We start from the raw sequence: 12,289 nt of genomic DNA on the forward strand, positions 1-12,289 counted from the left end.
GTAAACAGATTTGAAAGCGGTACGCCACACAGCTAATTGTGCTTGTAGCTCACCAACCTTATTCACCACACTTTGTGCGTTTACGTACATGCATTCTAAACCCATTTTTGAATTTTTCATAGTCTTTCTTAGTCTGCTCCTATCTAATATGGTACTACTTCCGCCTCTAGTACTACTTTCTTCTCTAGTACTATCCAACTCACTCACTCTTTTATGCACCTTATTCCTCTTTTCTATTCCTATATGCTGGTTCCCATCCCCCTGCCAAGCTAGTTTAAACCCTCCCCAACAGCACTAGCAAACCTCCCAGCGAGAATATCGGTCCCGGCTCTGTTGGGGTGTAACCCGTCCGGCTTGTACAGGTCCCACCTTTCCTAGAAATGGTCCCAATGCCTCAGGAATCTAAAGCCCTCCCTCCTGCACCATCTCTCCAGCCACGCATTCATCTGTACTATCCTCCTATTCCTGTACTCACTAGCACGTGGCACCAGGAGTAATGCGGAGATTACTACCTTTGAGGACCTGCTTTTTAATCTCTTTCCTAGCTCCCTATAGTCTGTCTGCAGGACCTCAGCCCTCTTTCTGCCTATGTCATTGGTACCGATATGGTCAACAACCTCTGGCTGTTCACCCTCCCCCCTCAGAGTGACCTGCAGCCACTCAGTGACATCCTTGACCCTGGCACCAGGGAGGCAACATACCATCCTGGAGTCACGTCTGCGTCCACAGAAACGCCTATCTGTTCCCCTAACCAATGAATCCCCTATCACTATTGCTCTTCCACTCTTCTTCCTCCCCCCCACCCCCCGTGCAGCTGAGCCACCCGTGGTGCTGTAGCCTTGGCTCTGGCTGCTCTCCCCAGAAGAACCGTCACCCCCAACAGTTTCCAGAACTGAGAATTGGTTAGTGAGCGAGATGCACTCCGGGGACTCCTGCCCTTCCTGCCTGGTCCTCCTTCTCTGTCTGGCGGTCACCCATTCCCTCTCTGCCTGCACACTCTGAGGCTGCGGGGTGACCACTTCTCGAAATGTGCTTTCCACGTATTTCTCAGCCTCGCGGATGCACTGTAGTGACTCCAGCTGCCGCTCAAGCTCGGAAACCCGGAGCTCGAGTTGCTGCAGTTGGCGACACTTCCTGCACACTTGGTCGTCCAGGCCACAAGAAGCGTCCAGGATATCCCACAGGGCACAGGATGTGCAAATCACAGGACTGAGCTGCCCTGCCATGCCAAGGGTCATGAATCTTTGGAATTCTCTACCTCAGAGAGATGTGAAGGCTGAGTCAGTGAATATATTCAAGGCGGAGATAGACCGATATTTGAGCTACAGGGGAGTCGAGGGTTATGGGGAGCGGGCGGGAAAGTGGAGTTGAGGCCAAGGTCAGACCAGCCATGATCTTATTGAATGGTGGAGCAGGCTCGAGGGGCCGTGTGGCAGAGCGGGCTCGAGGGGCCGTGTGGCAGAGCGGGCTCGAGGGGCCGTGTGGCGGAGCGGGCTCGAGGGGCCGTGTGGCGGGGCAGGCTCGAGGGGTCGTGTGGCGGAGCAGGCTCGAGGGGCCGTGTGGTGGAGCAGGCTCGAGGGGCCGATTGGCCTACTCCTGCTCCTACTTAGAAAATTATAATATAGTCAAGCAGAGTCAGGGAAATCATGTTTGACAAATTTGCTGGAATTCTTTGAGGATCTAACGAGCCGGGTGGATAAAGGTGAGCCAGTGGATGTCATGATTTGGATTTCCAGAAGGCATTCGATAAGGTGCCACATAAAAGGTTACTACACAAGATAAGAGCTCACGGGGTTGGGGGTAATATATTAGCATGGATAGAGGATTGGCTAAATAACAGAAAACAGAGAGTCTGGATAAATGGGTCATTTTCAGGTTGGCAAACTGTAACTAGTGGGGTGCTGCAGGGATCAGTGCTGGGGCCTCAACTATTTACAATCTATATTAATGACTTGGATGAAGGGACTGAGTGCACTGTAGCCAAATTTGCTGATGATACAAAGATAGGTGGGAAAGCAAGTTGTGTGGAGGGCGCAAAGAATCTCCAAAGGGATATAGATCGGCTAAGTGAGTGGGCAAAAATCTGGCAGATGGAGTTTAATGTGGGAAAATGCGAGGTTATCCACTTTGTTAGGAAAAATTAAAAAGCAAATTATTATTTAAATGGGGAGAGATTACAAAATGCTGAGGTACAGAAGGATCTGGGGGTCCTTATACATGAATCTCAAAAAGTCAGCATGCAGGTACAGCAAGTAATTAGGAAGGCAAATGGAATGTTGGCCTTTATTGCAAAGGGAATGGAGTATAAAAGTAGGGAAGTCCTGTTACAACTGTACAGGGCGTTGGTGAGACCACACCTGGAGTACTGCGTACAGTTTTGGTCTCCTTATTTAAGGAAGGATATACTTGCATTGGAGGCAGTTCAGAGAAGGTTCACGAGGTTGATTCCGGAGATGAAGGGGTTGTCTTATGAAGAAAGGTTGAGCAGGTTGGGCCTATACTCATTGGAGTTTAGAAGAATGAGAGGGGATCTTATTGAAACATATAAGATTCTGAAGGGGCTTGACAGGGTAGATGCAGAGAGGATGTTTCCCCTCGTGGGGGAATCTAGAACTAGGGGGCATAATTTCAGAATAAGGGGGCACCCTTTTAAATCGGAAATGAGGAGGAATTTCTTCTCTCAGAGGGTCGTGAATCTTTGGAATTCTCTTCCCCAGAGAGCTGTGGAGGTTGGGTCATTGAATATATTTAAGGTGGAGATAGACAGATTTTTGAACGATAAGGGAGTCGAGGGTTATGGGGAGCGGGCAGGGAAGTGGAGTTGAGGCCAAGATCCGATCAGCCATGATCTTATTGAATGGCGGAACAGGCTCGAGGGGCCAAATGACCGACTCCTGTTCCTACGTCTTAGGTTCTTATGTTGTTAGGTTCTTATATTCGTTATGTTCTTGTGGCTCCCTGAGCTTCCTTGAAAGTCACTAGTAGAAGAATTGTTTTTCAATTGCCTCTTTTTTGCATCTGTTCCTGTTCTGCTGAACAACAGCTTGTATTTATATCGCGCCTTTAACCTAGTAATGTCCCAAGGCACTTCACAGGAGCATTTTCAAACAAAATTAGACACCGCACCACATATGGGGATATTAGGACAGATGAGGTAGGTTTTAAGGAGCATCTTGAAGGAGGAGAGAGAGGCGGAGAGGTGTAGGGAGGGAATTCCAGAGCTTGGGGCCCAGGCAGCTGAAGGTGGAACGATGGAAATCAGGGATGCGCAGGACGCCAGAATTGGAGGAGCGCAGAGGTCTCAGGGAGTCGTAAGGCTGGAGGAGATTACAGCGATAGGGAGGGGCAAGGCCATGGAGGGATTTGAAAACAAGGATGAGAGTTTTAAAATCGAGCCGTTGCTTAACCGAGAGCCAATGTAGGTCAGCGAGCACAGGGGTGATGGGCAATATTCCCCGTAAGCTGCACTGCCTCCTGTGCGGTCAGCCTCCCCCAATGTGTGGCCCATTCAAACTTTTGTGTCTGCGCCGTACCTACAATGTAAAAGCCGGCAAGTGGCCTGCACGGGACCTTGCAGATGGCTATTAACTGACAAGTGAGAGTTTCAGCACTTGTTAGTTGGACAGCAAATACCAGGAGCTCCTCACAAGCTGCTTGATGAGTAGAAAATTCCCGACTACATCGTGGACATGGACCACTTCCCATCCAACGGCAGGGCCAAGGCTTGAAGGTGCCAAGTTTCAGCAGCAGCAGCTCTCTGTGACCCAATCATGGTTTGCACTGAACCCTGGATATAGGTGCATGTGTTGTCATACCTGACCTCCAGGTAACACCATCCAGCACCTGGCGCAAGTCTCACAGAGTTCTCATCGTCTATACACTAGACATTTTCAGTCTCCAGTGTGATGCAACGACCAATGCAGAACAGTTTGTGATGTACCAGCCATCTTGATGCTCTAGACTGGCAAGGGTACAGGAGTATAATGGTTATTTTACTAGACTAGTAATCCAGAGGATATTGGGGAAACACTGTGTGTATGTAGATAAACCTGTATAATCCCCTTTTAACTACTGTATTCCCCTCCCCCCGCAAGACAGTTGTAAGCTGAGAGGAATAAGGCACGTTCAGACTTGCCTGCTGCTGATAGAAGGAAAACCAATCAGGTTCCAGCAGGTGACCAATCTGTGAGTCATCACAGGTTCATGGGCTTCACGAATTCAGTACTGTATTGTGAGAGTTGGAGTAAAGACCTATTTCTTGTAGCTCGCTGTGTTGCCTATTTCTTTACGCGGGAGACCGTAGTCCCCCACATTGGTGACCCCGAATGTCGGCAGCCGAAGCCCCCGACTCACGCAGCCCTACAGAGGCCAGCAACGACCCGATGGCAACCAGCAGCAGCCTGATGTCGGCCGGCGCCTCGTCCTTGAAGCTCCCCACCTTCTGGGAACACCAAGCACCAGCTTGGTTCGCGCACTCGGAGGCCCAATTCACCCTTCGCAGGGTTCAAGACGATGAAGAAAGGTACCTCCACGTAGTCTCAGCGCTAGCAAACTCTACCGCCGTCAAAGTTCTCGACCTGCTGGGGAACCCACCACAGACCGGCAAGTACTCAACCATTAAGGGCCACTTGCTGCAGGCTTACGGCCTGTCCAAGGAGGAGAGGGCCCGTAGGCTTCTCTCACTACCAGGCCTCGGCGATTCTACCCCGACCCAGTTGATGAGCCGGATGCTTGCGCTCCTGGGCTCTGAACCGCAGTGCTTTTTGTTTCGGGCCCTTTTCCTCAGCCTGCTTCCTCAGCAGGTACAGACTGCTCTCGCGGGGTCCCCGATCACGGACTGCGTACAACTGGCAGCCGCCGCGGACAAAGTTTTCGCCGTCGCCTAACTCGGCTGTGCAGCCGCGAGGCTCCCCGACACCACTGAGCGCACGCCGCCACGCCAGGCCGCAGAACTATGCTACTACCATGCGCGTTTCGGCCACAAGGCCCAACGCTGCAGAGCACCCTGCTCTTTCGATCAAACCAAGATGGCCGCCCGGCCCAACGCACCAGCCCCGCGCCGCCACCTAGGCCCGCTCGACCGCATCCCCGCCGCCACGATGGCCATCGGCACCGCAGGTAAACTGCTGTACATAACCGACTCTCTGTCAGGGCGCAGATTCCTTTGCGACACCGGAGCCCAATGCAGCATAATTCCTGCCTCCCAGCTCAACATCCAGGCAGGCCGCAGCAGCCCACCCCTCGTGGCGGCAAATGGCGCAGCCATCGCTACTTTCGGAAAGCGACGGGCCGAGGTTTGTTTCAACAGCCAACGATTTACGTGGGATTTCGTGACGGCCTCGGTGGCACATCCTTTGCTGGGCGCCGATTTTCTTTGCGCCCACGGACTCCTGGTCGACGTCCGCGACAGGCGCCTGATCGACGCAGCAACTTTCGCTTCACTGGCCTGCCAGCAGAGCAACAGCCCGGGCCTCGTTGGGTCCTGCTCCGCCCCGGCGCATGACGACTACGCCCGCCTACTCGCAGATTTCCCGAGGCTCACACAACCGACCTTCTCAGCCGCGGCAGCCAAGCATGGGGTCGAGCACCACATCGCCACTACGGGACCACCAGTGTTCGCTCGAGCCAGACGCCTGGACCCAGCCAAGATGGCGGTGGCCAAGGAAGAATTCGCAATGATGGAAAAACTGGGCATCATCTGCCGCTCGAACAGCCCTTGGTCGTCCCCCCTCCACATTGTGCCCAAGCCGGGCGGTGGCTGGTGCCCCTGCGGCGACTACAGACAGCTCAACGATGCCACCACGCCCGATAGATACCCCATTCCGCACATCCAAGACTTCTCGGCACACCTAGCAGGAAAGTCCGTCTTTTCCAAGATCGACCTGATTCGCGGCTACCATCAGGTCCCCGTCCACCACGCAGACGTCCAGAAGACGGCGGTCATCACCCCCTTCGGACTGTTCGAGTTCCTGCGCATGCCCTTCGGGCTTAAGAACACCGCACAGGCCTTCCAACGGCTCATGGACTCCGTCCTATGGGACCTGAGCTTCCTGTTCGTCCATCTGGACGATATCCTCGTGGCCAGTGCCAGCAAGGCCGAGCACATCGCGCATTTGCGCTCCCTTTTCCAGCGCCTCAGCCAACACGGGCTAATCGTCAACCCGGCCAAATGCCAGTTCGGAGCAGCCTAAATTGACTTTCTCGGCCACAGAATCTCGCCAAGGGGAGCCATTCCCCTACCTTCCAAGGTGCAGGCGGTGGCGGACTTTCCCCAGCCCACCTCGGTTAAGGCGATGCAGGAATTTTTGGGGATGGTCAATTTCTATCACCGGTTCGTGCCCAAGGCCGCCGCACTCATGCGCCCCCTCTACGAAGCCACCAGGGGCAAAACGGGCAAAGAGCAACTCACCTGGTCCAGCGAGATGGCAACAGCCTTCCACCGGACCAAAAGCGCCTTGGCCAATGCCACACTACTGGCCCACCCCATCCCGGGCGCCAAGACCGCCCTCACCACGGACGCCTCGGATTACGCCGTCGGCGCCGTCCAGCAACAGTGGGTCGAGGGCGCGTGGCAGCCACTGGCATTTTTCAGCCGACAGCTGCGCAAGAACGAGCAGGCCTACAGCACGTTCGACAGAGAGCTCCTGGCCCTGTTCCTGGCAATCCGGCACTTCCGTTTCCTTCTGGAAGGCCGGCCGTTCACCGCATTCGTGGACCACAAGCCGCTCACTTTCGCCATGGCCAAAGTAACCGAACCCTGGTCCGCACGCCAACAGCGCCAACTCAACTTCATCTCGGAGTTCACCACGGACATCCGCCACGTCGCCGGCAAGGACAATTTGGTGGCCGACTGCCTCTCAAGACCCTCGCTCCACGCAGTGCACCTGGGCGTCGACTACGCCAGCATGGCGAGAGACCAGGCTGCCGACGCGGAGATCCAGGCCCTCAGGACGTCAACTACCAGCCTCACCCTGGCCGACATCCACTTCCACACAGCCGGCACAACCCTCCTGTATGACGTCTCAGTCCCCTCGCCTAGGCCGGTTGTTCCATCCGCCTGGCGCAAGCGAGTTTTCGACATCATCCACGGCCTTTCACATCCAGGGATGCGTGCGTCTCAGAAACTTATGTCCGCCAAGTTCGTCTGGCCTGGACTCCACAAGGATGTGAGAGACTGGACCAACACATGTGTGCCGTGTCAGCGCGCTAAGGTCCAGCAGCACACCAAGGCGCCATTGGAGTGTTTCCCGGTGCCCGAGAGGCGTTTCGACCACGTCCACGTCGATCTGGTAGGCCCCTTGCTGCCGTCGCACGGTTTTACACACCTGCTCACGATCGTCGACCGCACCACCAGATGGCCCGAGGTGGTTCCCCTCGCCTCCACCACCATGACCGACGTCGCGCGAGCATTCGTCTCGACATGGGTGGCCCGGTTCGGCATGCTGACCAACATATCCTCGGACAGAGGCCCCCAGTTCACCTCCCACTTGTGGAATGCCATCATCGCTGGCCTCGGCACCAAGTTACACAGGACAACAGCCTACCACCCGCAGGCCAACGGGCTCTGCGAGCGCTTTCATCGTTCTTTGAAAGCCTCCCTCCACGCCAGCCTGGCCGACACCAGCTGGATCGACAAACTACCCTGAGTTCTCCTGGGATTGCGTACCGCGCCCAAAGAGGACCTCCGCGCCTCTGCGGCCGAGATGGTCTACGGCCAACCGCTCAGAGTACCAGGCGACTTCCTCCCCCTGACAACGGAGCCGTGGTCGGCCGCCAGACAGCTTTCCCTGCACCAGGACGCGGCCCAGCAATTCCGTCCAGTGCCCACTTCGCAACACGGCACGCAGCCGTCCTACGTGCCTCGAGACTTACGACATGCGGAGTTCGTCTTCGTGCGCCGGGACGCGCACAGAGGCCCGCTGCAGGCACCATACACCGGCCCCTTCCCAGTATTGGAGATGGGGGACAAAGCTTTTCTTATCGATGTCGGCGGGAAGCCGGACCTTATTTCAGTAGACCGCCTCAAACCGGCGCACCTGGACCTCAGCTTCCCGTTTCGGCCGGCTCTTCCCCCACGGCAGGGCAGACCTCCCGCGTTGGCGGCGGCCCCACAAGAGGACCAAGACACGCCAGAACCTTACTTCCCGGCCGCCGCCCCACCTTCGCCGGCAGCCCGTCCAGCCAGCCCACCGGCAGACCAGCCGCCAGACCAGCCGACGAACCAACCGGCCGACCTCCCAGACAGCCCGCCTCACACGCCAGATGGCTACTACAGCCGCTACGGCCGCTTGGTCAAACCTCCGCAGAGACTGACTTTTACAGTTAACAAGGATTCTGGGGGGGCGTATTGGGGAAACACTGTGTGTATGTAGATAAACCTGTATAATCCCCTTTTAACTGCTGTATTCCCCTCCCCCCGCAAGACAGTTGCAAGCTGAGAGGAATAAGGCACGTTCAGACTTGCCTGCTGCTGATAGAAGGAAAACCAATCAGGTTCCAGCAGGTGACCAATCCGTGAGTCATCACAGGTTCGCGGGCTTCACGAATTCAGTACTGTATTGTGAGAGTTGGAGTAAAGACCTATTTCTTGTAGCTCGCTGTGTTGCCTATTTCTTTACGCGGGAGACCGTAGTCCCCCACAATATGAGTTCAAATACCACCATGGCAGTTTGAGAATTTGAATTCAGTTTAAAAAGTCTGGAAATAGAAAGCTGGTAGGACAGCAGGTTCCTCTCCCATGGAACCACTGTCCTGGGGCTGTGCCTCAGCACTCTTACAGCTCTGTGCAACAACAGCGCAGGAGTGATTTGACACTCTGGAAGCCCCTGTCAACGCTGGCCCCTACTGCCAGGTGACAGTGGTCTGAACTTCTGTCTCACATGTGTGAGCTGTCATGGAAGTTGTGAATGCTGTCACCAGAGGCTCCATTACGGTGGGCCCCACTGTCGTGTTCGCATGCTTGACAGAATTGTCTCCACGCTATGTGCAAATCCCCGGCACAAGTTGGAGCTGGACTCCTCCAGTACACCTAGCGTTTCCTGGTATATGCCTACCAGCCTTCTTCGGTAGTCTGGGCTCTCAAAATCAGCATCTGAGTCATCGGAAGAGGAACTAGTGTGTGACCTCGCCCTCCAGTGAGCTGGCAGCTGTGGAGTCCTACCTCCCTGCTCGAGCTTGTGCCTGGTGAGCCACACGTGAAGAGCCCCCCTCTAGCCTAACCTCTAAAGGACACGTGATGCCAATCTCTAAGCTGGTGTTTGCTAGTGCTTGAGTGCTGCTGCATCTTCAGGGAGGCTGGCCTCCTCTTCCTCTACATCTTCAGAAACTGATTTTTTTTAAATTCATTCACGGGATGTGGGCGCCGCTGGCAAGGCCAGCATTTATTGCCCATCCCTAATTGCCCTTGAGAAGGTGGTGGTGAGCCACCTTCTTGAACTGCTGCAGTCCATGTGGTGTTAGGGAGGGAGTTCCAGGATCTTGACCCAGCGACGATGAAGGAACGGCCGATATATTTCCAACTCAGGATGGTTTGTAACTTGGAGGGGATCTTGGAGGTGAACTTGGAGGTGGTGTGTTTCCATGCGACTGCTGCCCTTGCCCTTCTAGGTGGTAGAGGTTGTGGGTTTGGGAGGTGTTGTTGAAGGAGCCTTGGTGGGTTGCTGCAGTGCATCTTGTAGATAAGAACATAAAAAATAGGAGCAGGAGTCGGCCATTTGGCCCTTCGAGCCTGCTCCGCCATTCAGCAAGATCATGGCTGATCTTCTACCTCATCTCCACTTTCCTGCACTATCCCCATATCCCTTGATTCCCTTAATGTTCAAAAAATTTATCGATCTCTGTCTTGAATATACTCAACGACTGAGCCTCCACAGCCCTCTGGGGTAGAGAATTCCAAAGATTCACCATACTCTGAGTGAAGAAATTTCTCCTCACCTCAGTCCTAAATGGCCGACCCCTTATTCTGAGACTGTGACCCCTGGTTCTAGACTCCCCAGCCAGGGGAAACATCCTCCCTGCATCGACCCTGTCAAGCCCTGTAAGAATTTTGTATGTTTCAATGAGATCACCTCTCATTCTTCTAAACTCTAGAGAATATAGGCCTAGTCTACTCAATCTCTCCTCATAGGACAATCCCCCCATCCCAGGAACCAGTCTGGTGAACCTTTGTTGCACTCCCTCTATGGCAAGTATATCCTTCCTTAGGTAAGGAGACCAAAACTGTCCACAATACTCCAGGTGTGGTTTCACCAGGGCCCTATATCATTGCAGTAAGACGTCTTTACTCTTATACTCAAATCCTCTTGTAATAAAAGGCCAACATACCATTTGCTTTTCTAATTGCTTGCTGTACCTGCATGTTAACTTTCAGTGATTTGTGTACAAGGACACCCAGGTTCCTCTCTCAACCCTACCACGGTCTCTAAATTGTCAGACTGCTTGTCCGACATCCAGTTCTGGATGAGCAGAAGTTTTCTCCAATTAAATATTGGGAAGACCGAAGCCATTGTTTTCGGTCCCCGCCACAAACTCCGTTCCCTCGCCACTGACTCCATCCCTCTCCCTAACATCTGTCTGAGGCTGAACCTTGGTGTCATATTTGACCCTGAAATGAGCTTCCGACCACATATCCGCAGCATAACTAAGAACGCCTATTTCCACCTCCGTAACATCGCCCGTCTCCGCCCTTGCCTCAGCTCATCCGCTGCTGAAACCCTCATCCATGCCTTTGTTACCTCCAGACTTGACTATTCCAACGCATTCTTGGCTGGCCTCCCACATTCTACCCTACGTAAGCTTGAGGTCATCCAAAACTCGGCTGCCCGTGTCCTAACTCACACCAAGTCCCGTTACCCCATTACCCCTGTGCTCGCTGACCTACATTGGCTCCCGGTTAAGCAATGCCTCGATTTCAAAACTCTCATCCTTGTTTTCAAATCCCTCCATGGCCTCGCCCCTCCCTATCTCTGTAATCTCCTCCAGCCCCACAACCCCCTGAGATATCTGCGCTCCTCTAATTCTGCCCTCTTGAGCATTCCTGATTATAATCGCTCCACCATTGGTGGCCATGCCTTCTGTTGCCTGGGCCCTAAGCGCTGTAATTCCCTGCCTCTGCCTCATTACCTCTCTCTCCTCCTTTAAGACGTTCCTTAAAACCTATCTCTTTGACCAAGCTTTTGGTCACCTGCCCTAATATCAACATAAGTAGCTCGGTGTCTAATTTTGTTTGATAACGCTCCTGTGAAGCGGCTTGGGATATTTTACTACGTTAAAGGCGCTATATAAATGCAAGTTGTTGTTATTGATCGTGCTCCCAGAATGGTATTAGACAGGGAATTCCATGATAATGACCCAGCGACAATGAAGGAACTGTGATATATGCCGTCAGGATGGTACATGACTGGGAGGGGAACTTGGAGGTGTTGGTGTGTCCCTGGTCCTGTCCTTCCCAGTGCTAGAACTCTCAGGGGAGGCAGTGCAGTCACAGGAACCTTGGTGTGTTGCTGCAGTGTATCCTGTAGTTTGTAAATACTGCAGCTACGGAGGAGGTGGATATTCAGTCAAGTAGTAGATGTGCCAGTCAAGCAAGTTGCTGTGCCCGGATAGTGGTGAGCTTGATGATTTGTGTTGGGAAACTGAATTTTGTGACAAAATTCTGGAGAATCTGTTCACTCAAGTGAACAGATTCTCCAGAATAAACTCTAGATGCAGTGAGTGTGTAATTATAACACCACTTGGCACAGATGGAAACCTATAAAGGACTGACATCGCCAAATGCTTGGAAATGTTACACCAGCTTAGACCCTTCCATCAGGCTGTTACAATGAAGCTGCCCTCTGCAGTGTGTCTCAAACTGAGCTCCTCACTGCCAGTAATCTGAGACTGAGGAGTTATGTTTGTGGTTTGCTGAAGCAGTGATTGGAGGTTAGTTGGAGCAGCTGGGCTGTGTTAGAGTGAAATGCAGTCTGGGCACTCGGCCTTGTTTGTGTTCAAATGTTAAAGGAGACCACTTGAATTACAAAACAATGTTATATTTTAAGAAAAAGAGAGATTTGCACAATCTTTCAGTCACGGTTTTAACAATATATCTATTCACCTGCCCAGTATCTCTCTGATGGAGGTATCTGTGCACCAGACCATCCCAGTGCTCCATGAATCATGCTTTGGCTATGATTCTGTCACATATCAAATTGATCTCCCACCCTTCTGCTCACTTGGCAGAGTGACCCTCCTAATATGTATATAGAAATAAAATATGATTTCATTCTGTGGTGTTACAATAGTATTCAGT

At 53.2% G+C, this 12,289-nt stretch overlaps 1 pseudogene; it reads right to left on the reverse strand.

Annotated features, from left to right (window-relative positions):
• Window positions 1-239: 239 nt before the first annotated feature.
• On the reverse strand, window positions 240-1,226 carry LOC147108981 (uncharacterized; annotated as a pseudogene).
• Between the last annotated feature and the right edge of the window lie 11,063 nt (window positions 1,227-12,289).

The sequence above is a fragment of the Somniosus microcephalus genome, chromosome 12, assembly GCF_052327205.1.
Source record: "Somniosus microcephalus isolate GS21.2 chromosome 12, FLI_Smic_1.0, whole genome shotgun sequence".
NCBI lineage: Eukaryota > Metazoa > Chordata > Chondrichthyes > Squaliformes > Somniosidae > Somniosus > Somniosus microcephalus.